Source organism: Vanellus vanellus (genome assembly GCF_965231255.1).
Source record: "Vanellus vanellus genome assembly, chromosome: 17".
Taxonomy (NCBI): Eukaryota; Metazoa; Chordata; class Aves; order Charadriiformes; family Charadriidae; genus Vanellus; species Vanellus vanellus.
In genome coordinates, this window is record NC_138922.1 from 13,279,306 (window position 1) to 13,304,217 (window position 24,912).

Below are 24,912 nucleotides of genomic sequence, written 5' to 3' on the forward strand. Positions count from 1 at the left end.
CATGGTTCTTAGCTTTCTCCAACTACCACATCTCATCTTTTAACGGTATAAATAGCGGGTTTTAAAACTAGCTTTCTCAACTGAAAATGTTAAATTTGCTGGCATAAGATGCCAGCTTTTGACGTTAGAATATAGGACCATTCCATTAGATTTACAGTCCTGAAGACCATATTCCCTTGAAGATTAAACCTTCATTAAGTTCCCCCCCCCCCTTCTTCCCTTTATTTCCTGCCTTTTGCTCACATCATACTATAACTTTCATAAGCACTCTTGGTTTTAGTGTTTTAATAAAAACAGCTTTGGTGGAGGTTTAAAGACACTTCAGATTCTCTGAAAACCTTTTGGAAATTCACCCCTAAATCGGTAATTCAACCTTCCTTCCCTATCCCCTTGTCTCCCACCATACATCTTCATTAAGATGCATCTAAAAGAAGGTAGTCTGTAATTTAAACAATTACATCAAGGGTTTGATTTTCTTTTTCTCCCTCTTTTTTTTTTTTTTTTTCCACCATTGTTATGACTAGACAGAGGATCATACTGAGTACATTAGCCAGGCAGTGACTCAGGACACCTACTGCTTGGAATGCCATTGCACTCTGAAAGGAAGGGGATAAAACCGTCTATCCTCCAGCCCTGAACCCCACTACATAGTAATATTTCTGCCACAAAAATACTTTGCTGTCAGCTCCAGCAAGGCAACATTGGATAGCTGCGGTAGTTTGTTGTCAAAATGAAAAATGGTTCAGTGCAAAAGGTCTCATTGCTGGGATGCTAACAATCAAGGAACACTAAGTCAAGCATTTGACAAGGAACTTTGGTCTTGCTGTTAAATACCACTTAATATTGTCCTGCCCGATAATCCCTGCTGTTTAACAACTGTGCAATCATGGCTCAGTGATGGCATTATGCCTTTTCTGAAGGGAAAAACTAGGCCATATGTCATGCATTTGCCTGCAAAAGAAAATACATGTCTTTTAATATCCAAGGACAATATAAATGTTTCAAAATAAGACAATTGCAAACACATTATAGTCTTGATTCTTCTTTGGAGTTTGTGTCCAGAATAGAGAGGAGTGTTGCAGTTCCAGCTGAGGTTAGTTGTAGATGAAAAGCTGAGTAACTTCCAGTCCTATCCTGTTGGAAGCTAGTGTGTTCTGCATGCAGCCTAGGAGCAAATAAATGCGTCCCGGCCTTTATTCGACAAAGTGGAACTGGAGAGTTTTGCTGTTATCACCTTGGCCTTTACAGCTTCTGCCTTAAAAAGGGCTCCCTCAGGGTAGGAGTTTTCCCGTTAAGATTTGTTGCCTCCAGGCCGTGACCTCTCATGGATCTGTTCTTTAACTGGTCCTGCTCAGATAAACCTCTGGGGTTTTGTGTCATTTTTCTCATTGCCTTTCAATGCCTCATCTCTTGAGTCATCCAGCCACGTAAGAGTCCTTTCTCTGTTTTGATGTGCCTTTTTGATGGTTGAGTTCTTTGTACAAATAATAGCCTTTGCTTTTGTGGTTTGAGTCCTGTTTAATTCTGAACATATACTTCTGCATTATGCATTGGGGAATGTATGATATGAAGAGATTCCTCACAAAGGAAGCGTTGCAGCAGAAGGTGAAGACTACTGACCTGAAAGTCAACAGGACATTTCTTCATTTCAGTTTGGCTACAAATCCAAGCTGGAGCCTGGAATAATCATAGAATCATAGAATCGCTGAGGTTGGAAGGGTCCTTTAAGATCATCAAGTCCAACCATTAACCTACCCTGACAAAAACCACTTCTACACCATGTCCCCAAGTACCACATCTACCCTTCTTTTAAACACCTCCAGGGATGGTGAAATTGTATTCGCACTGGGGGGGAAGGGGGGGAAGTGCCAGACCATAGAAGTGTTAAATGGGCAAAACTAAGTGTTGTTATTGGTCCCTTATTTCCAGCAAGGAATTGGATAGGCTAACAAAGTAAACAATTTGCCGTAACAACATGGAAAATAGTAATGATGATTTTCTGGGAGTGAATTCCTGGAAGGGCGAGAAGCCCGAGCAGTTAAGGAAGAGCGTGAAGGCAGCTGTTGGGGGAAGGAGCAGAGACCTGAAACAACTCAACCTCTCCTTAGTGATGCTCCTGGGAGGGAGTTTCCTCTTGCTGAAGGCAGAGAACCGAAAGCCGAGCCTGGCAGTTTTTCTAATTGCTTGCTGTTTCTCCCTCAGTGTGCTGTCAGGGTAGGCCTCTATTGTGTAGCAATTTGTTTACATATAGACCCAAATGAACTAAATAACCATGTAAAAAGGCAAAGAAATTCTGGAAGAGATGGCTGATGGCAAATATTTTTCTATGCTTGATGTGTCAGCAGGGTTCTGGCAGGTGCCCTTAGAAAAATACAGCGCACATTTTTGTGCATTCAACACCCCCTTTGGGAGACAGTGTTTCCTCAGGCTGCCCTTTGGGTTATGTTCAACACCTGAGGCGTTCAAAGGAAAATACAACAACTGTTTGATGGTAGAGAAGGTACAAAGGTTTGTGTAGATGACATTTTGATCTGGGAAAACCAGTAGAGGAACTAGTCGGTGGTTCCTAGCAGCCTTGGAAAAACCAGGAGTTAGGCTAAAAGCTAAACCAACAGTAAAAGTAAATTCTGTGAAATGGAAATACCATACCTGGGAGAGAAGTGTGCATAGCAAGGGGGAGTGTAGATCACAACAAGCGTGAGGCTGTGTTGGCCCCGGTAGGTGAAGAAGGAGTCAAAGTTTCCTGAAGCGTAGAGAAACCTGTGGAATGGGAGACTTTCGCCTGACCCTCCATCGCGGTGTGGAAACTGGCCGCCGTCCCGGGGTGAGCAGCAGTGCACAGGTAGAGACTCTGACTTGTTATCACCAGATCGATACTTCAGGGTGCTGCCAATTGATAAATATTTTAAGAGGCGGAGGGAAATGACACATCACAGAACACCACATTTATATGTGCAGTTCCTTCACTAGGAATTAGTAAATCCCTTGCCCGGATTGACCAAGTGTATATATATCAATATTTGACTGCTGTGACCTGTTGCAGAAAATACTTGCTTTGAATCGAGAAACTGATCCAGAGATGACAGGAGAGATTGTTCAGTTTTGTTTGTTTCTCGGCATTTATCTAGTTTTGGAAGGCTTTATTGGAGGAGAAAAAAATTTGGAGAGCTCTTCAAACGTGTTAAGTCTCAGTCTGGAGAAGCAGCTATTTTTAAAATTACTAAAATACTGGACAAGATTAAGGTCTCATATAATGCCCTCTGGCTTTGTGAGGTCACTCCCATGTTAAAAAAAAAATAATGGGGACATCTCTGTCATTATTATTATTATTTGAAATTATTGCTTGTCTCTTTTTAAAGACATTGCCTGTTGTCATGATTTCAGATACATACCCCAAACCTGTGTTAAAGAAAAGCACGTGGAAAATCCTATAAATGGAAAACTAGGCTCATTGGACCCAGTTCTGCCACAGTAAAACTCAGTTTGTTATTTTAATCTAAACTTTTACCAAAGCAGTCCTTATGTTTGTGATAGATGATAACAGGACTTATATAAAAAGAAATCAAGTTAAAATAGTTTTCTCTTTGGAATTTGTCATGCTAGAGCATTAGATATCGCTGTTCTGGGAACAAAGTAGGCAGTGAATCACTGATGATTTTGCCATAAAAATAAGTAAATCATTGAATGAATTAAAATACTGAAGGAACTGACAAAATTTGTGGCTTCACTGTAATCTCTCTTGAAAATTGTTTTTTTCTCTTTTAGTCCTCCAAGTTTGTGAATGAGTATCATATTTAGAGTAAAGAATCTTTAAAAAGAATCTGTAAATCTTTATTGAACAGCTATTCCTATGCAATATATACATCGTTTTCTGTAGAGCGAGGGATTTTGTTTGTTTGGTTTTGTCTTTGCAGTGATGCAATTCAGATCTATGTGCTCCACAGGAGCTCCGTTCTGTTTCAAGTATCTTTAACTTTATGAGTACGGCACCGCTTTCCTGGTTCAATAGCCCCTGAGGGATAGCTTTAAATGGGCATGTAAATTTATTACTGAAACTCTGCAAGGAAATGATAGTCTGCCAGACTGAACAAAACAGCAGATACTGTGTCAGATATGTCATATCTTGTCAAATGGCAAGTATGTGGCTACTGGGATTGTGTTTCTATTTGCTGTGGATATAAGCTGGTCTCAATTGTTAGGAAGGATTACTCAGCCTCTTTATATTCAAGAGATGAAATGGAAAAGAAAATTGTTTCAAGATTTCCAGTGCTAGAAGCTGGCTCTCTGTGTTGGAAGCATCTAGGTCAAGTGACAGCAATGGAGGAATTGCCCCAACGGTTTTAACCTGAAAAAGGCGTTTGTCCGGTGTTGGTATTTTGTCATGTATGTATGTGGGAAGAAGACAATGAGAAAAGATGGAAACAGTCTTTCACTTGAAACTGGAGGTAGAGCTGGAAATACTCTATCAGCTGAATTTGGAACTGGGCAGTACTTGACGCGTGACTAGAAGGGTTTCTCACACAGCCTCACTCTTCAGGTGGAACTCCTTCGTGCCTGGGAACCGAGTGATGGTTGGATGGGAAGAGGTGTCACAGCTTTAGCCGCTACAAGTATTTCTGGTAAATCAGACAGGGCTGCCTGTCCTTTGTAGATCTGGATTCACCAGCTTTCCAATTACAGAGGAGCTGAAAGGCAGCAGGACAAGCAATACCAGTGGCATATCTAGTACTTTTTAGCTAATAATTCCCTAAATAGTCACTTTCAAAAGACAGGGAAGCCTAAAAAGCTCCATAAACTGCAAAAGTTAAAGCTCCCAAATTACCTATATGCCTACAGCTTACCTCAAAATGCTAATGGCTGAAGAGCCCCACATTTAGGAGTAAGGCTGTTATTAAAAAGGCACGGTGATGTTCTAGGAAAGCATAAATAACCATTACCATTTTTACCATTTCTTCTCTAGAATGGATGTTATATTAGCAGATCTAGGTTTATTAATGGAGCATAGTTACAAGCCAGTTGAAATGTCTCACTCTGGATTAAAAAATGAGGTTTCCAGGGTCGCTCTGGACTTAAGCCAAAAGCTTTGCGTTTTGGGCTGTCAAGTCAAAGGCACTTAGAAGCTGTTCTAGTTGTTTCCCTCCCGTTTGTGTCATTAGCTATGGAAACTGATGTTACTTAAGGATGTCGGACCGGTGGCCAGCCAGGATGCAGTGGAACTTTGTCCTCAATTCTTCTTCATCACTGTCTAATCTAATATAGCTTGCTCTTGAGGAATGCTTTGCAAAATTCTTGTGGTATAAGAATAAGACTACAAAATACTTAGTAAATCAGAGATCTGGGCTCCTACACTTAATTATTTCGTTTCCAACTATTCTATCTTCTATTTTTTCTCCAAAGAAACAGAAAAATACCTTATCATATAGCCCTTCAATAAAAAAAAAAATCAAAACTGATTTCTAGACCATTCCAAATTCTTCTTCTTTGTCCAGGAAGTTCTCTGTACTTCTTTACCATCTGGCCAACTGACTTAAGAAAAAACATTCAGCTCATTTTTATTAGTCAGTTTTTCAACTGAAAGTAAAGTGATTGGATCTTTCTCAAAAATGATAGGAAACCCCCAAAGTCAGCTGGAATGAAATTCACAGCAATGTGGTTGGAAAGGAACAACTTTCTCCCATCTTCTTTTTAAAGTTATGGCACTGTAATGGTTGCTTTAAATTCTGTACCCTGAATATCTAAGTTTTTGACCAGACATTCGGGACTAGATATGAATTGAAAGACAATGGCTTGCACCCATTGCAGTTACGGGAGATTATAAGTAGGTTGAGTCACCCAAATCACTCCGCACCTTGGGGTTTTCCTTTACTTCATCAACAAATACAAACCTTATTATCCTGACCTGCTTCCTGAACTGGCTCCTTTCCAGGGTTTTTCCTTGCCAAAATATTTGGCTGACTGTGGAGATGTTCTCCATATTTTAACTTCCCGAATTGAAGTTAATGGGACCCACCTGGTCTGGTTTGGAGATGAGTCAGCAGAAGAGTCCAGCATATTTAGAAAGAGTCCTTGAAAGTCATATCTAATAGAGACCCAAACCCAGTGAGGCCGGGAAGCCGGGACTTGCGTCACTGAGGCTTAAAATTGCATTTGCTGCAGTGCTGTGGTAGTAACTGCATTTTAGTAATTTTTCCTGGGTTTTTTATAGAGTATTTGCTCAGAAATATAGTATTTCAAATGTCAATTGCATTTGTGGTTGCAACAATTTGAGTGGGCAGTTTTGTGTTATCTTTCATGCTTCACCTCCCAAGCAAAACTTACCTCTCTGAGTAAAGACCCTGAGATCGAGGCATGTCTTTGCTGATCGTATCATGTGACGGTATGAGCTGCAATGGAAATACAGGTTATAATTTCTTTCTGTTCTCATCGTGCCAAATGAAATTGCTGCTGCTGGCAGCAGTTCTTCAAGGCTAGTTTTAACACCTCTTTGGTAGGTTTCAGAGCCTGTTCTAGGCTGAGAATAAGCCAAGCCAGTATTACCTAAACCTTGCAGATGCCTCTTTCTGCAGTCAGGGCATTCGTCCCTCTCTACCTTTCTGTTCCACCGATAACAAGGTTATTCCCTTGCAGAGCTGTAGCAAAGGCACGTGGCAACATTTATTTTTTTTTTCTTGAGCAGGCTGGCTTCGCATACAGAGGAAAATTTCTGATGGGGAGTCCAAATATATTTCTAAGTGTACCTTATTTGTAGACCATAGAATCATAGTATCGTACATAGTACGCCCCACTCAGCTTGGTGTTGTCCGCAAACTTGCTGAGAGTGCACTCGATCCCGCTGTCCATGTCATTGATGATGATACTGAACAGTACTGGTCCCAGTACAGACCTCTGATGGACACCACTTGTCACTGATCTCCATCTGGGAACTGAGCCATTGACCACTACTCCCTGGATGCGACCATCCAACCAATTCCTTGTCCACCAACCAGTCCACAATAGCTCACCACAGAAGTCAAAAAGAATACAGGCAATGTCTTCTCAGAAATCCCCCCATGGATATCACAGTCATGTTTCAAGAGAAGGAGTTTTAGGTACGGAACTGACTGCAAACAGCTTGAAGTGGCAAGCAAGCTTGTTGGTCTTAGAATAACTCCTGCCTTGCAAAATTCCCTCTGCTGCAACCTTCGGCTGAATTCAAAACTCTCAGCATCGCACTCAGTGTCCCAGGCAGAACACTCCGTCACACCTGAAAAGAAGAGGGAGAGACAGGGTCTGCTAATTTTTAATAGGTGTAGCTTATGGTGCTTGTGGATGTTACGGGATAAATGCAAAACTAAACCAACTTGCCTTTCATAGCTGATGTTATGGCAAGTAATTACAACGTCTTTGTCTCTTCCCCGAGAAACTGATCTCGCCCTTTTCAGTACAGATCAGTCATTCTTCTAAGTAGCAAGCTCCTAAGTGGCAGTCTTTCATTCGTGCTCCCTCCTTTCTTCTCTCTGGTAATTGAAATGCTAAGGCTGAGCCAAGACTAGATGACACTCTTCAAGTGTATATTTGTGGTTTTCAGAGAATTCTCTACATCAACGTTCAATGTTTTTATGGGAGAAAAAAAAAAAGTTAGTAGTAAGATGTTCCCTTGGAGGTAGTGATAGTTTCACCCCCAAATGAACTTCCCTAAGAGGATGAATTAAAAACTGTATGAAGTGTTTGATAACCAGTATGAAGAAATTGTCTGTTCTACTCTAAAGCCAGTTCCCAAATCTAGACAGCTCATGGGGCAAAGGCAACCGTCTAGGAAGGGCCCGTATGGTACAGGGCATCCCTGTCTGACGAGCAGGTTAATCGCCGAGTCTCCTCGCTAAGGGCTGCCCTTACCATGAAGCTTACGTCCTGAATTCTGCGCGTCTGTCTCAAACATTTTAACAGCTCCAAAGCTGTGCCTTTAGCATTGGACCTTCTGGGATGTGTGCACCTCTCTTGTGCCCGACAAGTGGGGAAGGAAATCCCAAAGTGTGAAGGAGAGAAGCCGTGTATAAGAAGCAGCACACCTAACCCAGGCATCAAAGGAAGAGGGGGCTGCTGCAGATTGTCCAAGACTGCAGAGGAACTAAGTAACCTGTCTAATTATAGAATAACGATGCTAAATAAGACCAGAGAGTAGCAATAGCTTTTGTCTCATGGCTGGTAACACATTTAGCAAGATCCTAAACATCAGAAACACAAGCGCGTGCGAACACTTGACCGTAAAGTCAGGCCAGAGTACCTTCTTTTTTTTTTTTCCCACTATATCTATCAAATTAGCAAAGAAATTATTGTACACTTGTGTCCTGGAGGTAACTAGCCATGAATGAATTTGAGTTAATAAATGTATGTGTAATGACGCTAATCTTCAGTTTTGTCTTAACTGGAGATTTTCTGTTTTGTTTTTTTTTAAGGTTTGTGCTGAAATGAAAGATACTTTTGCAACCTTAATTTCAAGCTAGCAACATTTTCATTTTCACCTGGGAATATTAAAAAAACCCAGCCGCAGCATGGTTATCGAAGCTAGCGTTGCATACATATTTCCAGACAGATCCTTGTTTCTAATTAAAATAAACAATGGATTCCTCAGAGCGATGAGATCTTCAATAAACCAAAGTTTTTAAAAAAAAAAAAAAAAAAAGAGTGAGGGAAGATAATAGTTTAATTAATAGAATCTGGCGCCCTTCCAAAGTACACTGTGTCAGTTGAAGTATGCGAGGTGGGGAAACTCGGGGTGGCTGGCATGTGAAAAACATCTCTCATGATGAGTCTTGCAAGAAAAAGCCAGTCACGCTTCAGCGAACAACGTCAGGTGTCGGCTGTGCCGCCGCGCCGGCCTTGCCTTCTCTTGGCGTGCAGCGGGCTGTGTGTCATTCTCTTCCAAATGCAGCGGCGTTTGAAATGGAATTCCACTAGGTGCTAAGTCAAAGAGTCAAATTAATCTCTTTGTACTGCCTGGCTGAGAGGGAAGGAGACAAAAGTGCCGAGCGCGGGTCAGGGGAGCTGCAGGGGTTGTGGGGAACCATCAGCGCCGTCACTGGTTGGGGCACGTTGGGCTGAGCACAAACACAGGAAGGAGACGCGGTTGCCAAGAGGCTCAAAGCAAAAGGTGTCAGATCTACTTCCACCTTGCTTAGGAATCAACTGATGACTTCCAATGAAAATATTTTCCCTTTAGACCACTTTCCAGATATCCAGAGGCAAGAGAGATGCGTGTTGTGCCAACAGCACCGGTATTACAGGTAGCCAAGGTTTTTCCTTGGGAGAAGCAGACGTGGGTCAAGTGTGAAAATATCCACAATGCTCAGCTCCCCTCTCCCTGCTCCCGCTTCTTCCTTTGCTCCGTATAGATCTAACTCTGTTTTTTCTCACAGAAGCAACTGTCATTGCTTCAAGAGCATTATGGTCTGCTGATCTCGTTTGCTGGAAACCCCTTCTTACTCCTTTCTCCACTGCCCACATCAGGAAGTCAAGTCGGTCCAGTTTGTTTCAGCCCAAGTCATGGCTTAGCTGGGAACTGTAATTGCATTGGTCTGGTTTTCATTTTTGGCCAATAATAGCCGGGTAATGCATTCAGATTACAGAATCCTAAATTGAAACGAGGAAGGATCACAATGCAAAATTTCGGCCGGGGAGAGGCTGTCACTCCCATCTCCTGCTTCAGGGCAACACTCGCATTTCCAGCACGGGTTGCAAACCATCAATGTCTGACATGCTGGTGGGTCCACCCAAGATGGTGGAAGTTTGAATCATATTGGGAACCAGAAGAGCTGTGTCTGCTTCTTATTACGCTAAGCTCTGGTTTAAATAAGCTGCGCGTGAAGAGGTATTTTGCGGGTCAAGCAGATGTAAACGAGCTTGTGACTTCCAGTGCAACTGCCCAAATACAGTTTTTTGTGGATGACTGTCCCTGGCGCAGCAAAGGGCAGTATGACAGGCAATCAGAAGACAGCGGTTCGTTCTGCACTGGGGGCTGGGGGTGGGAAGGGGTGTGTGGCTTCTGGAGTTAATCATCCTTCAAGGGCACAACGAGGCACAGCAGAGCCAGGTGCGTCTGATTTCCCCAGGGCCTGATTATCTCATGATAACCACATCCTCTGAAGTTGATTTTCTGCTATGTTTTCCCAGGTTTTTGTACAAAGGAATGATTTAGGTAAACTGAATTGACCATAAAATTTACCGAGTGAGTTCCCACCCCCTCACCTCCCCCCTTTTTTAAGAACATCAGGTACCCAGTCTGGTCAGGGAGAGAGGTCTGCAGAATGGTATAACCCCATTTATATTTTTAATTTGAATCATGGGTGTCGTCTCTGCTGAAGCTTTATGAACATGCAACTCAGGAGATCAGCCCTGGGCTTGTTGACGCCAGGCAGGGGTTAAGGAATCGGGGAGGGCCATAAAGCAAATGTCAAAATAAACAAAAAATACAGTTTGTACATACCTTGAGCTGCTGACACCTGCTCCACTGATGTGGTTTAAGGTGGCTCGGCATTCCCATCCCCAGCGCGCTGCTCCGCTCTGCGAGCATCGGTACCCCTGCTCTTCTTGTGTACAGAGCGCTCCGGCGCCGTCTGCCCAGCCTTATCCAGGCGGCCATGCCGCGTGTGCCCAGTTGCCTGGAAGCTGTCCCTTCTTACACAAGGGACGTGCCCAACAGCTATAAGATTAGACTTTTCTCACTTTAAAGGTTAAAAATATGTCAAGTTGAAGGAAGTGGTAGTGGAAACCGACTATCAGAGTAAGAAGAAAATTGAATGAATCAGATGCACCATGGGGCGCAGTTGTTTATATTCCACCTGCATCCCAAACTGGCATCCTACAAAGCAGCGCTTCTCTGCCCATGAATGCTCAGGGTGCGTGAACTCCACAGCTACTAGAGCTCCCCAGGCACCGAATTTTTTCTGCTGCCCAGACGCTGTCCTGCCTGTGCTCGGCAGCTTGGCACTGCTTTCGTACGCGTGCCGTGTTGCCGTTCAGGATGCAAGCATTCCCCTGTCCCTGCGGCTTGTTGCAGGAGGGTGCCTGGGGCACAGGGTAGCAGGGCTCCCTGTCAAATGCTGCAAGAGCCACAGCTTTCCCAACAACTGCCTGGTTGGGTTGCATCCTGTCCTAAAGGGCTTTTCTGCCCTCGGACATTATTTAAGGAGTCTAATGCAAGCTGGTAGACCCCATGCCAGCAGCCAGACATTGGAGAGTGAGTTAAGCATCATAGCCTTCGGCGTTGTAGCATGGGAAGTCCTGCTGAATCTGGGCTCAAAAACGCCCGCGTCGCGTTTACAGCTCTGCTGCTAGCTCATGCGATGAGGCTGGACAAAGCGCTTAACTTCTTTGTGTGTTGTTTTTCAACAACAAGAAGAGAGATGACTTCATCTCTAATGGATATGAGAAGAATTTGGTCTTCTTTAGATCGCTGATTTAATTCCGAAAAAAATCTCTCTAGACAATTTAGATACACTGTTATTAGTAGTAACACAGTGACACAGTAGTAACACACTAATAGTCCAGATATGGATTCCTCAGCTTATGTAGCCAGACCTCCTTCTTAATTATTAGTTTTACTTCAAAGCAAGTAGAAAAAAGGAAAAAAACAACAAAACCCAACCTGTTGACAGTCTCAATACTAACAGGAGAGCCCAGACTCCTGTGTCTTGTAGTAAATGTGACATTTCACCTAATGTGTCTAAAAATAAAAGGGAAGCGGTGGAGAAAGTGCCTGTTACCTGCAAGTTCAGCCGCACCCTGGTGCATTCTTTGCCTGATGAGATCTTTTTGTGACAGAGCCAAACTCCAGATTTCCAAAAGCCAAAGTGTCAGTCAAAAATGGTAATTTCACCTCCAATTCTTGCTCCCCGCCATTAATGTTTCAACTGCTGACAATGGAGCAGTGATAGGAGTTGGATCGTTTCCCTTGGAAGAAGTTTGACTCAAAGCAGCATACTAAACTTTTGACGTTCTAATTCTACCTGTAGAGATGAATTTAGGGACAGGTTATGGCTTCTGTTACCTTGAACCACTTTGGCCACCCTGAGTGCCCAGTGGCAGGATCTGCCCCTAGCTGAAACATTGAGAAGAACCTGTCTTTAAGTGAGCTCTTAACTCCTATAAAGTGGTACCAGTTCCTGCCTACATCAGCCATCCCACCTGCGAAGACCTTTGCTGGGAGACAACGTATTGCCTGAACTGGGATACACGCTAATAGAAGACTGCAGTCAGCTGGTGCTGTCTCTGCCAGGGCTACAAAACCTCCACAAATGAACCAGAGCTCTTAACATCCCACTCTGTAAATCTCTGTCGGTGGACAACAAAGATCCTAATCATTTGAGATGGCACAGTCATGCTGGCAGCTCATGGTCCTTCTAATAGGTGAGGCTTTTTAGTCAAAGTAGCTAGTTCTACAGTGAGTTGAGAATTTCTGGAGGAAACTTTTTCATCATGATTCATCAAACCACAACTTTTTGCAAGAATGTATCCATTTTGACCAAAGCTTCCCAGATCCAGGATAGCTTCTGGCTTCTGAGAGTAAAAGACATCTCTAAGAGACAGGGCGAATATTTGAATTGGAATACCCGAGGTCCCAAGTGAGAACTTTCACCACTGGGCTATTATATGTTCTTGGGTGGGTCTTTTCTCTTTCTCTAAAAAATTTATTCCTAATGCAGAGCAAAGTTGGGGTTTTTTTGAAATCTCAAGCTTTTGTGGGATGGGAAAACTGTCAGGCATCTTTGCATTTTATCCAGAACTCTTTTTCTTTTCTTTTCTTTTCTTTTCTTTTCTTTTCTTTTCTTTTCTTTTCTTTTCTTTTCTTTTCTTTTCTTTTCTTTTCTTTTCTTTTCTTTTCTTTTCTTTTCTTTTCTTTTCTTTTCTTTTCTTTTCTTTTCTTTTCTTTTCTTTTCTTTTCTTTTCTTTTCTTTTCTTTTCTCTTCTTTTCTCTTCTTTTCTTTTCTTTTCTCTTCTTTTCTTTTCTTTTCTCTTCTTTTCTTTTCTTTTCTTTTCTCTTCTTTTCTTTTCTTTTCTTTTCTTTTCTTTTTCAGGAATATTTTTCTGAAGCATCACTCTTCTTGTTTTAGTTGTATTTTTAGCTAAAACTAAAAACAGATGGAGGAGATTAGGCTTTCTATTTTTCTGAGGGAAATAGTGAAATCATCAAATTTTGCTTAGAATGACATTTATGGAAATGGCTGCAAGAATTGATAAGAATAAACATTTTTTTTTCAAAACTGAAAAAGGATCTTTGCATGTTTTCAGTTTCCTAGAATAAAATCAATGTCTGCATCATCAATATTTTGTTTAAAATTTTACTTAGACACCGCAACCTTTTCTTGAATAAAACTTTTTTTTCACTGAAAAAATTATTGCAAAGCATTTTTCTTTTACCACTCTCAGTGCAAAAACCTGATTATCTGAAGCAGATTATCTAACTCAAAGTATTTGAAAAAAATAGAAGAAAAAATATTCAGTTACAATTTTGGAATACTTATTTCAAAATCTTACATGTTTTCCAAAAAAATTCATATGAATCTTAGATATTTTCACCACTCTCGTCAGTTATCTTTTTTGCCTTCCCATTATTTTCATAGCTTCCAACTGGAACAAGACGCCATCAACCTCTTCTGTGACTTTGCTCTAACTAAGGTGTCTGTTCCTAATAGCGCCAGATTCTGGGGTTGAAAAATCTGGCTTTCTTTATGATTAAAAGATAATTTCACTTTGTCTAGCCGGGAAGATAATGGCATTTTCCTTGCCCACCGTTTATCTTTTGTGTTCAAACAAGAACCTTTTAGTTGCAAATTGATTTTCTCTTGCAAGGTGATGCTGTAAAAGTCAGGCAGACGGTGTTTATCCTGATACTGGAGAAATGAATGCAAGTGATAGTTCACAACATTTTGGAGCCCTTAGCTAAAGGTGTGAAATGGAAGAGGCTGATGGCAGACGTGTGGTTGGGATAAACATGGAAGCAGGCTTCGGAACCAAAGTCACCCATTCAGCTCAAGGTTTCTGTGATACCACAAAGGCACGTGGTATTTTGCAGCTTGGTTCTCCCATCTTTAACTTTCAAGCTGCGTATCTTCAACAGCAGGTTCAGTATTTTACAGAATAGCCATAGGAGTTGGTAACCAAGCCCCGAAGTTTGTGGATCTGATACAGGGCTTGTGCTGTTGATATTTTGAGAAGTATAACGTGGGTGTCAAGGCCTTAGGATACCATGTGGCTCACGGTATCCCTCTGCAAGCTCCGGCAAGGGGCCCCTTAGCAACACTGGAAATCCCCACGGTCGCATGAAATGCGCTTTCCTGGCACGCCAGGCACTGAGGTCATGTGGAATGTCTGACTAAAAGGGTTCTCTCTATCTCAAACTGGAAGAAACAGCAGGCAGTTTTATTGTTTTTCCTGAAACCTCCCTCACTGCATGGGTGAGTGCGCTGATGCTCCAAATTTCCCCCCTTTCAATAAAACCGATTACCTTCTGCTCTGCCTTCAAGGGCCCTATACAATAGCAGGAGAAGGAGGTCCTTTGTGCTGCCTTCCATTCCACTTGAGGTGATAATCTTCTGCCTTCCCAAATCTCCCCTCAGTGTTTCAGCTTGTTATAACAATCTGATTTTGTCTTTAATAATAATATTAAAGTGCTTCTCTCTGAGGGGCTGTTTTCTGGATAGACAAATTCCCAAGTGTAGACCCTGAACCCTGGAAATCCAGACTCGGGACTTGGCCAAACCTGTGGGGCTACATACCACGGTTGGGAAGGAGTGGAGGGAGATGAAAACCCTCAATACCCAAAGCAAAAAAAAAAAAAAAAAAAAAAGTAAGTTGCAAAAAAAAAGAGAGTTGTCTTTTGAAATTACTCTTTTTTTGGCATTCTGGTGTACCATCTCTCCTCTCGCTGTATACGAGGAAAGTAAACATGGGGCGTATATGGATCTCCTTGCACAGGATGCCAACAGATGGCAATATTTTATCATTGTTACACAATCCTTTACTCCTGTGCATTGCGGAACGTTTGCATTTACTTCTTTATTGTGACAGAAGGAATTGATGGAACTTGTGCTTGTCTAGTCCTAGAAATACCTCTCTACTGTGATATTTTTATTTTTAATGGATATCGCAACTCTATGTTGTAGTATGTGTCGCATTTGAGAATTTTACGGAAGTCTCTTACAAAAGCACTTGCATGTGATGTGGTTGCGATGACGACGTCTAAATAACACTGATACCTCACCTTCGTAGCGTACAGGCTCTCTGCCGAATGCAGATGTGCTCCCGGGCAGCTCTGGGTGCTCCATCCTCGGGTTTACCTGTTCACAATTATCCCCTCTCCTCTTAGATTATACGAGTACTCCCATGCAACAGTTAATGTTGCTCCCCTGAGTGCCAGACGATGTACCACGCAGCACTGCAGCACTGCAGCCCACAGGAGTTGTGCAAATGAAACCACCATTCTTTTCTGTTTAGCAAAGATTTTCTTTCTCCTTTTCAGCCTTCCTTTTCTGGGCTTCATAAGTTTTACAGTTGGGGTACTGCTGATGGGACAGTTTTCTGACTGAGCTGTCTCTAAAGGTTCACTGGGTTTGGGAAGGCTGTTTTCACCTCTGTAGCCTCTGTTAAGAGTTTTTTTGATGAAAACGTACCTTTTTGTGGCACACGGTGATCTTTAAATTTGATTGGTAAGGAAGGAAAAGGGTTGCCTCCTGTCTCCGAACCTTCCTGTCTCGTGTCAGTCAAACAGTGGAGGGAGATGTTGACAGTGAATGAAGAAACAGAATTTGCTGAGTCCCCATGCTCAGGATTTCCTGACCTGTTGGGACGCTAGCGTGCAGTGAGTACTTCATACAGTAACGAAGTGGCCAGGAAACCCGCTCAAGGAATCACAAGAAAACTTCTGTAATAAAACAGTTGTCCAACTCAGGTGCATCATAACATGTTTGGCTTTCTTCTTGACAGCCTTTCTCCATTAACAAAGAGGAGCTGCCTCCAGCTCTGGAGCCCCAGACAGAGGAAAGACATGGACATATTGGAGTGGGGCCAGAGGAGGGCCCCGGAGATGCTGGGAGGGCTGGAGCCCCTCTGCTGGGAGGACAGGCGGGGAGAGGTGGGGGTGGTCAGCCTGGAGAGGAGAAGGCTCCGGGGAGACCTTATTGTGGCCTTCCAGTACCTAAAAGGGCTCCAGGAGAGCTGGGGAGGGACTTTTTGCAAGGGCATGGAGTGATGGGACGTGGGGGAATGGCTTCAAACTGGAAGAGGGGAGACTGAGTTGAGATATCAGGAAGAAATGTTTCCCTGTGCGGGCAGTGAGCCCCTGGCGCAGGGTGCCCCGAGAAGCTGTGGCTGCCCCATCCCTGGAGGTGTCCAAGGCCGGGTTGGATGGGGCTGGGAGCAACCTGGGCTGGGGGGAGGTGTCCCTGCCCAGGGCAGGGGGGTGGACTGGATGATCTTCCAGGTCCCTTCCAACCCAAACCATTCTGTGATTCTATGATTCCAATGGTCATAGTGATATCACTTCTGCACCCTCTTCCATCTGTGTTTGTGTATTTTAACAGCCAGCTCTTTTGATGCCATCTTCTGTAATGTTTCAGCCAGTTTTTTATTTATATTTTCAGGTTTATTTTTTTTCTTTTCCTGTTACATTATCGAGGAAGTATGAAGCAAAATGTCTTTGTGCACTATCAAGTAGTGTAGAACACACCAGTGCCCCTTTGGCCCCCATGGCTCAGAAATGTGTTAGTGACAGCAAACACTCCCAGGAGACACAGGACAGGAGGGCTGCTATTTCAGATAGGTTTTCAGTTGAACATGCCAGTTTTGTCTGAAATGAACCTCCTCAGTCCCCGTTGGTCACTTTTTCCTAGTTGTTGTGAGCAAACATTTGGCAGGGAAAGGAAAACAGATGGTCCTGAGCATATTGTCCTGTTTACTTTTTCTCAGTTCACTTTCTGAAGTAAATTGGTCTTTTCTTCTTTCTTTTTGGGCCAGGAATCCACATGTCTTTACAAAACTAGAAAAATCTTTTAATGAATATGCCTTTTGCCCTCCAATTATTATGACAATAATTGAAGGAGGTATCAGCTGTGTCTTGCATCCTGTAACAATACACATCAGCTTTGACCTCTACAAGGACGGCGGATCTCCAGCAGCAAATCCGCAGGCAATAAAAATAAGACCACCAGAAAACCAACTATCATTTATTTCTTTTTAAAAGTGTTTCTTTCTTTCTTTCCCTCAGCAGACTTTCCCTGTGTTGAAAGGGATCCCCTGGTCACAAGTCAGCAGGAGAGGTTGTCGAAAGCTTTGACAGTCAGTGAAGTGGAACATTACAACACATGGTAGCAGCATGCACCAGTGGAGAGTCCCTTCACTACATGGACCTCCCTCCAAGACCAACCTCAGGTCGTTCTTCATCCAGGCCCCCCTCTAGTCATTCAGATCCCCTACTTCCACTAGTCCCGACATTGCCTGGGTCCCCCGGTTGCCCTTTTCCACAGGTATTGCTAAAGCAAATAGCACACAGTATTTACTAGGTGCAACACTTTAAATCATATTAATCTAGCCAATAAAGTATTTATGGCCAATAAAAATTCCACAGTGGCGTAGCTGATTCGTAAGGAGGATGAATGAGGGACTCAGGCCCTGCCCCAGCCAGACTGTCAGAAGTCCTGGGAGGAAGAGGGGAGCAGCAAGGGGGGATGGCACCGCAAAGCTCCAGCAGCCCCAGTGCTGGGGGTGGCAGGAGAAGGGGGCGCGTTAGAGTTCTCCGACATTTCTGTTTGCAACTTTTGGCTTGTGAGCAACAAACAAAAACGCACAAATCGTTATGTGTATGGTTTGGCTACGGTGGCATAAAAAGTGGTGTCAAACAAACAAAACCATAGGCCTATGTGTACTGTTAGCTAGATGCTTAGTTACCTTGAATCAGGGAATGTAGATATCCCTAAATGGACTGGATATTTCTATGGAAAACACCCTGTCAATGTCATTGGAAAGGAAGTGAAGCTTCTGGCCTTCAACGATTTAGAGATCAGTATGAAACCTAATAGCAGGTCAGAATATGTCTGTGCTGATGGTGGGGAAAAGTGTGTGGTGGTTTTCTGCACCTTTCTTTTGAAGCACCTCGTTCTTGCCATCGTTGGAGAGCTTGTACCGAGCAAGCCTTGGGAGTTCTGCTTTACCTCTAAAGTCTCTGTTACCACTAAACCACAGTCTCAGTTGCTGCCAAAATCATTAAAAATTTTTATCACTTTATATGGCTGATCTAAGGAATGAAAACTATTGACCATAGTAACAAGGGACTTTTTTCAAATATCAGGTGAGCTTCCAGGTTCTTACTTGAGCAGTGAGAAAGCCAAGTACTGCTCTGGTCTGAGGGAACTTAGTTCTGAAGCGCAGCTGTATTAGTTGTGCATTATATAATATTTAGTCAAAACTCATTCACCTATAAATCTCATAAACATTATTAAGATCTGTAGAAACTGCTAAATCCTCAGAGTCTTCTTGCCAAGAGTCTACTGGATGGAATATACACTGGCTGTGTTTCTGTGCTGGGGCCTGTTCTCACTGTATTTTTTGGAGAACGCATCAGCTGCCCAATGATCACTCCTTCTGGTTGTAGGAGGCAGATGAGTCGTAAATAACTTTACTCTTATGAGGAAAGGAGATGACTAAGATGACCTTGTAAAACTATAACCCATCAAAATGCATCACATAAGCTTCTCAAACTATGACCTTGGCCACATGGCTGACCAAATCTCAACATTTCCCCTCCAAACTTCTTTTTCACAGCCCTTCTCCTTGGATCAGATAGGTGACTCCAGGGAGGATTTATCTCTTTTCATTGATACTACTGACCTCATATGGCATCTTCATCTGTTTATCTGCTAGTGAATGTATCAGACTAGATACCACAGCTCAGTCTTGGAGAATAATGGAAAGCCAGGTTAAAGACTAATTTGGGTGACATTTTTACCTTCTCGGGCCTAGCGTGTTTATGCTTTTGATTTTTATATTAGATGTCACAATTGAAGTTCTTGTGGCTTTAATATATAAGTGATTGACTTAAGCCCAAAGGGTATCTGAGGAGCTTATGGGTTTGGGGATCTCACAGACTTTTCAGGAAATTATGAATGGGTCTGATCTTCCTTTTTTGTTGGAGTCAAAGATAAAGAATGAGTTAGTTCCAATGGAAATCGCCTCCCTTTAATACAGTAGAGTAGATAGGATGAAAATTAGGATACTTAATAGCCTAGGTTGGTTGGGAGCCCTGTGAGTCAACGGGTGTTTCTTAGACTTTTTGGAGACAGCTTCTGGTATTACTGACAGGTATCTGTGCTGCCACTTCCCAGGGATGTGGATAGGCACCTGCTATTTTTAGATAGAACATAGAGGAAGAGGAGAAGGTAAGAGACATGAACTCATGGAACAGTTTATGAATTGTCTCTGACATTATGTTGCCTAGTCAAATCTATTTCTTAACCCATACTAGTTTTGCCAGCATCTTTCCATGCTGCCACCCAAATTAACATTCTCCCTCTTTAGAGGTTAATGAGTTGGTGTGGTTGGATGCCATTCTACAACAATAACAGCGGAAATGCGAGGAGAGCGGCACTCTCACTGCAAATACAAATATATGAGGTTTTTTGTTTGCTTACATCTGTTTTTTTCCATGCTAATTCTGAGGTGACTTTCCATTTGACATCTTGTGCGGCTCTGGCAGGAGGTTGCTCCAGCAGAACTTGTGCCTGTAACACCACCACCCTTTAGAACAACAAACCCATCAGTACGAGTAATTCTAAAAACCCTGACATGGCATGACATAAAGATGACCAAGGGCAACACCCAGAGTTACCAAAGGCAGGCTGTGACACCGGGGTTCCTGATGATCCCTAGGTCCGGTCTCTGAGCCGGGTAAGCTACATCACCTTATACCAGCAGATAGATTTGGCCTTGGGAAGCCTCAAATTCTGACACTCGTCTGTCATACAGACCATTTCAAACTGCAGAAAAACCAGCTAGATCGACTGGTCAGATTTCCCTTGAAATGAAATTGTTCCAGCGCGTACTGAGAACACCCCCCCAGCCCTCAAGTGGAGCAGCGTGCCTAGCTTTTGTTCCCATGCTCTTTGGAAGAAAGGAAGCCTGTGGCAAAAAGGTGCTTTTTCCATTCCTTTCTGAAAGAATTAGGATTTGTTGTGGTCATTCTTAATTACCTTGAGGATTTGTGGTTATCTGACACCTCATTGGACCTGGTCTACAATAAGATAGAGACCTCTTCTCTGTCAGCTTGTGCAACTGGCTTTCGGCCTGATGGTTTTGCCGTTCTGGTTTTTGTCTTTCCTGTACTCCCGCGTAGAAGCGCTAGCAGTCTGTGGCTGAAAGCAAGGAAACAAAACTTTCCACGAACACGAAATATTGCATAAGTTGGTGTATGTCTAGGTAAGCACGTACATACATTTATCAACATCTGCATATATACTTGCTTTTCTTTAATCATTTCACATGCAGGCAAAGGATCCTGTACTTCAAGTCATATGTTCTTGCATTGTATGATGTGATGGAAATTAACACCTTAATATATATATGAAAAACAGCTCCAATTAGATTTTTTTTCTTTTACTGTGTTTCCTGCTCCTTATGACTAAGTGTGGGTAATTATCTTGGCTCACTTTTTCCACTCCACCCATGCTTAGAGAAAACCTGTTGCAAGTTTTCTTGATATTTTGCTTTTTTTCTCCCTCACTTTTTTTGGTAGTTTTGTTAATTAAAAGGTTTGCAAATTGTTTTATGTGATAATTATTTTTATTCTGGTTTAGCAACATAAAAGTAGAGCTTTAAAATGTTTTAAAGGAGAAATCTATGTCTCCAACTTGATTTGTTTTCTTTTGCTTTATAAATTACAAAAAAACCTACTTTTCTACAAACTTATAAAGAGCATCCTCATATAAAAAGGATCAGACCAAATAATAACAGAAAACTCTGTTGTTCACTTCGGAAAGAGCTCCTTTCTTGCCACTTACTTTCTTTCAGTTTGGTCCGAATTCTGTAGCATTCTGGACCTTGTAAGGTTTGTTATGATTGAAACATAAGGCCACATCTACAAATCTACATCATTTTCCCAGAACGGCTCTGCTAGAGGGAAAAAAATCTCTCACCAGAGATTTTCCACGTCCCCGTTGTATACTGCACCCTAACTACCGTCCCTGCAACTCCTTCGTGCTTGGGCAGAACTATCCGCAGAAGAAAACTGGCATGGTATATAAAGAAAATTAATAGTTTTCTTTCTGTTCCATCGGGTCAGTGTTTTCCTACATCTCCCTCCACCTCCCCCCACTCTCCTTGAGGATATGTGAGGGGCAGAAAACATGTTCTTAAGTACTTCAGAGAGACACTGTTTCCTTGGGCGCTCTATGGCACAGAAGGCCACATCCCGAGGGGAGCCTTCCCAAAGCACCCGGTCTTGGTCCTCCCATCCAGCCAAGATGATTAAACTGTAGTTGAAAGCTGACAAAGTTAGTGTAGAAGAGTGGTCGTTGACTGGCATTTGGAGACGGGGCGCTACTTTTCTAAGGTTATTTTACCTTGTTCCGCAATGAACATTAATACAGAGGCGGGTTTGCCTTTTGAAAAATAAAACCCAAACTTCATTTCTATTTAACTTCTTTTGCTGTTCTTCCTTCCACAAACGCCATGATCTTTCAAAGCATTGTTGGGATCGTTGCCATTCCTGCCTCGCAAACATCCTGTTCACGAGGGTAGACAAGGAGGGTGGTTGATACGTTACAGTTTATAAAACACGGAGCTGGTATCTAATACGTCACTTAGTCCAACTAGTGGCAAGGCTTGGTCATCACAGAAGGTGTTCTCAAACACGGGAAGCATCATCCCCGGATACGTCCTCGGTCAGAAAAACATGTCTCTGCCATGCTTCCTCTCTTGCTGGCTCACTTCTTTTTTTCCTTTGTTTTCACCCATGAAAACAATCAGCAGCTCCCAGGAGGAAGCCTGGTCACCAAGCAAAAGCACTTTCAATTGATTTCAATGCCATTTTCTTGACTGTAGACCCAGACCTTTGGAATATACATTTTCCCACCTTTTAGAGAAAATCAGGCAAAATGCAGCAGTAAATTATCAGATAATACCCTTCATTCACATAACATTTCACACATAAATAGCAAAAAATATAAACATTGACCTCCATGGATCAAATCAAATGGGTCTCTCAGGCATTTTCGCCTGACCTCTGAAACATCCATAACTTTATTTTTTTCTCTCTAATAAATGTATTCTAACTTCTTAAAGGATTTACTGTTTTTCTCTGAAGAGAGGCTTATTCTCTTCTGCTCAATGGCTAAACAGCTCTAATTTTGGCTTCCAGAAGATTTAGAGATTTTAAATATTTTTCAGAGGGTGACAGTGGTGTGAAATGGCAATCGATTGTTCCGTGAATGCCATGTACAGCTGATAGGAGACCCTTAATATTTCTATTTTGTGATATAATGTATTGTGTGTGGCACAGCTCCAGCCAAACAGAAATTATTTTAGTTATTGCTTTTTTTTCTTAATGAAAATATGGTTTCCAGAAGGGTAAGGCGGGGGGGGGGAAGGACTGAGAGGCCTCTTGAAATGCTGCAGAGGGGTCTGTACTGAGGAGTGGAGAGAGAGTAGCTGGAGGAGATGATGCACCACCTTTTCTGGGGAACCCGAGAACAACGGGGGTAGGAACAGCAGGGACACTCCTGTGATGCTGCAAATTTGGGTAAGTTGGAAATGGAAAGCAAAGAGGTGCCTGATGCCTAAGAAAGGTTCCGAATGGAGAAGGAATCCTAATGCAAACCTGGGGCTTAGGACAGAAGTCAGATGTGGTGTTCCCCAGACAGGATAACTGCAGGAGCTCTCTGTCCCCACGGCAGGCAAGAGCGCACAGGAGCTCTCGCAGTGTGTATGAATGCACATCTACACTCACTAAGCACGTAAAGGATTCAAAATTTATAAACTGCATTATCAGTCTCCCAATAAGAACCACGCAGAGCTGGCAAGAGAGCTGTCTCCTACCTGTAAGAGAGAAGTGGGCGAGCAGAAATAGTGGGCGAGCAGAAATAGTGGGCTCGAAATGAAATGAGCTAATGAGGAATGACAGAATATTCAACAAGGTTTTCTTTCATGATTTATTTTGGTTCTGGACACCATGAGTGAAGAAGCATCTTTATACAATGATTTCTCACTTTTGCTGTTTCCAAATGTTTCTTTGAGTTTTCTGTCAGGGGCATCGCTACTGTCTGCATATGTGCGCCTTCCTCTCCCTGTGCACTTGCCTGTGACCCTGGGGCACGAGTAGGCAGCTTATCCAAGGCCAGAAGGAAACACAGCATCAAAGCAAAATTATGCAGATCCTCACCACGAGTAATTAACAGATGACATTTTTGACAAGTGTAAATGCATCGTTTCCAGGAGGAATAGTCTTATGGTTTTCTGCAATTAATTATCAAGCACAAGTTATAACAAAACAAAGAGGAAAAATACCGTGTCCCATCCATAACTTGGACCTTCATAGAAGGATTTTAGAATTTTTAATATGCAAATCAAGAATGACTGAAGAGGAAATCTGGCGTTTACCTTCCTTCTTGTTATAACTGTGTGTGCTCCTCTCAATATCTTTCTTGTGTGACCTTGAAATGCTGAGACCTTTCTTAATTAAAAATTAGAACATGCAAATCTGTTACAGGATTAGCCAGAAAGAAGGAGGCAGTCAGTAGAGTACTGAGCTGGGATGCAGGGGGGGGTTCTGTTCTCTTCCACAGCTTTGCTACCTGGGTGGAGAGAACCAGTAGGAAGTCCTCAGCACTTCACAGGATCCGACCCCAATATCCGCAGGCTACGGTGCCTGAGTAAGCTTGTAGGTTTTCCTGAATTACGTTTGGCTGTCAGCTTTTCTGCTGCAGTCAGCAGGGACTTGTTTTGTCTTGCCTTCCGCCAGAATAATTCCCACAGACTGAGCAACCAGAAAGGTTCAGGTACAGGTTACAGACTTCCAGTCATCCAGAAAATTGACAATCGCAACAGGAGATGGATTTGAGTGTGTCTCTTGTAGAATATTTTTCCTCATGCATGAGACGTTAGGGAGACGTCTTTGAGAAGAATATCAGATCCTTTTGTTCTGCCACTTCCCTTGCTTTGTCAGAGGAATCTAACAGATCCAAGGGAGACTGCAGCGCCAGCGCGCTTGGGGCTGCACATGCCGCGGACACGGCGAGTGTCTGCTCTGCGGCAAGTGAGCTTCGTGAATCGTGTGAGGAGCAAGAAGAAATTGGTAGGAAAAACAGAGCCTTAGGGATGAGAGGATAGTGAAAAAAGGATAGATGCTAGTTCTGGTCATCACAGACAAAACCCCTGACATTTTTATCCCCTGATTTCCTGTTAATACTTGCTATCATTTCCTAACAACAAAAGGTTCCTAGTGGCCATTTGGTGGGGGGGGGGAAAGTGGGAAAACCCCAACCTTAGGCTGCAATTTGATTCCATAAAAAACAGTGATGGCATTTGTTACACAAAATTGAAGTGCTACTCTGTTTTAGGTTCTTCTTCATCCAAAGCCTGAAGGAAGAAATCACCGTCATCATTCATTATCGTTCATGTCAAAGGAAAGTAGTTCTTCTAAAACAGAAATGTCCCCTTTGGAGTCCAACCCTTGCTGCTGCTGCCTGTTGTGTACACCGCCCCAGTCCCGTAAAAAATGCGTAACATATTCCAGGCTCTGCCACTCTGTGGCTTGGCATGGCTTGTGTGTTTGCCTGCCCTTTTGTCTGCCCCAAGTTTCTCTGCAATGCAAGGAAAAATACTGATCGTCGTGAGATACAGAAGTGAATCCCAAGCTTGTATGGCATTTGACCACGTTAATGAGAATCTTCC

At 42.8% G+C, this 24,912-nt stretch overlaps 1 long non-coding RNA gene across 1 annotated transcript in view; it reads left to right on the forward strand.

The window, feature by feature from the left end:
* The window catches only part of LOC309679103, a 54,178-nt gene extending 29,487 nt beyond the window's left edge, over nucleotides 1-24,691 (forward strand). The window contains exon 3 of the long non-coding RNA XR_014269806.1: nucleotides 24,579-24,691. This is a non-coding gene — a long non-coding RNA (uncharacterized lncRNA). The remainder of the gene's footprint in view (nucleotides 1-24,578) is intronic.
* Nucleotides 24,692-24,912: the final 221 nt, after the last annotated feature.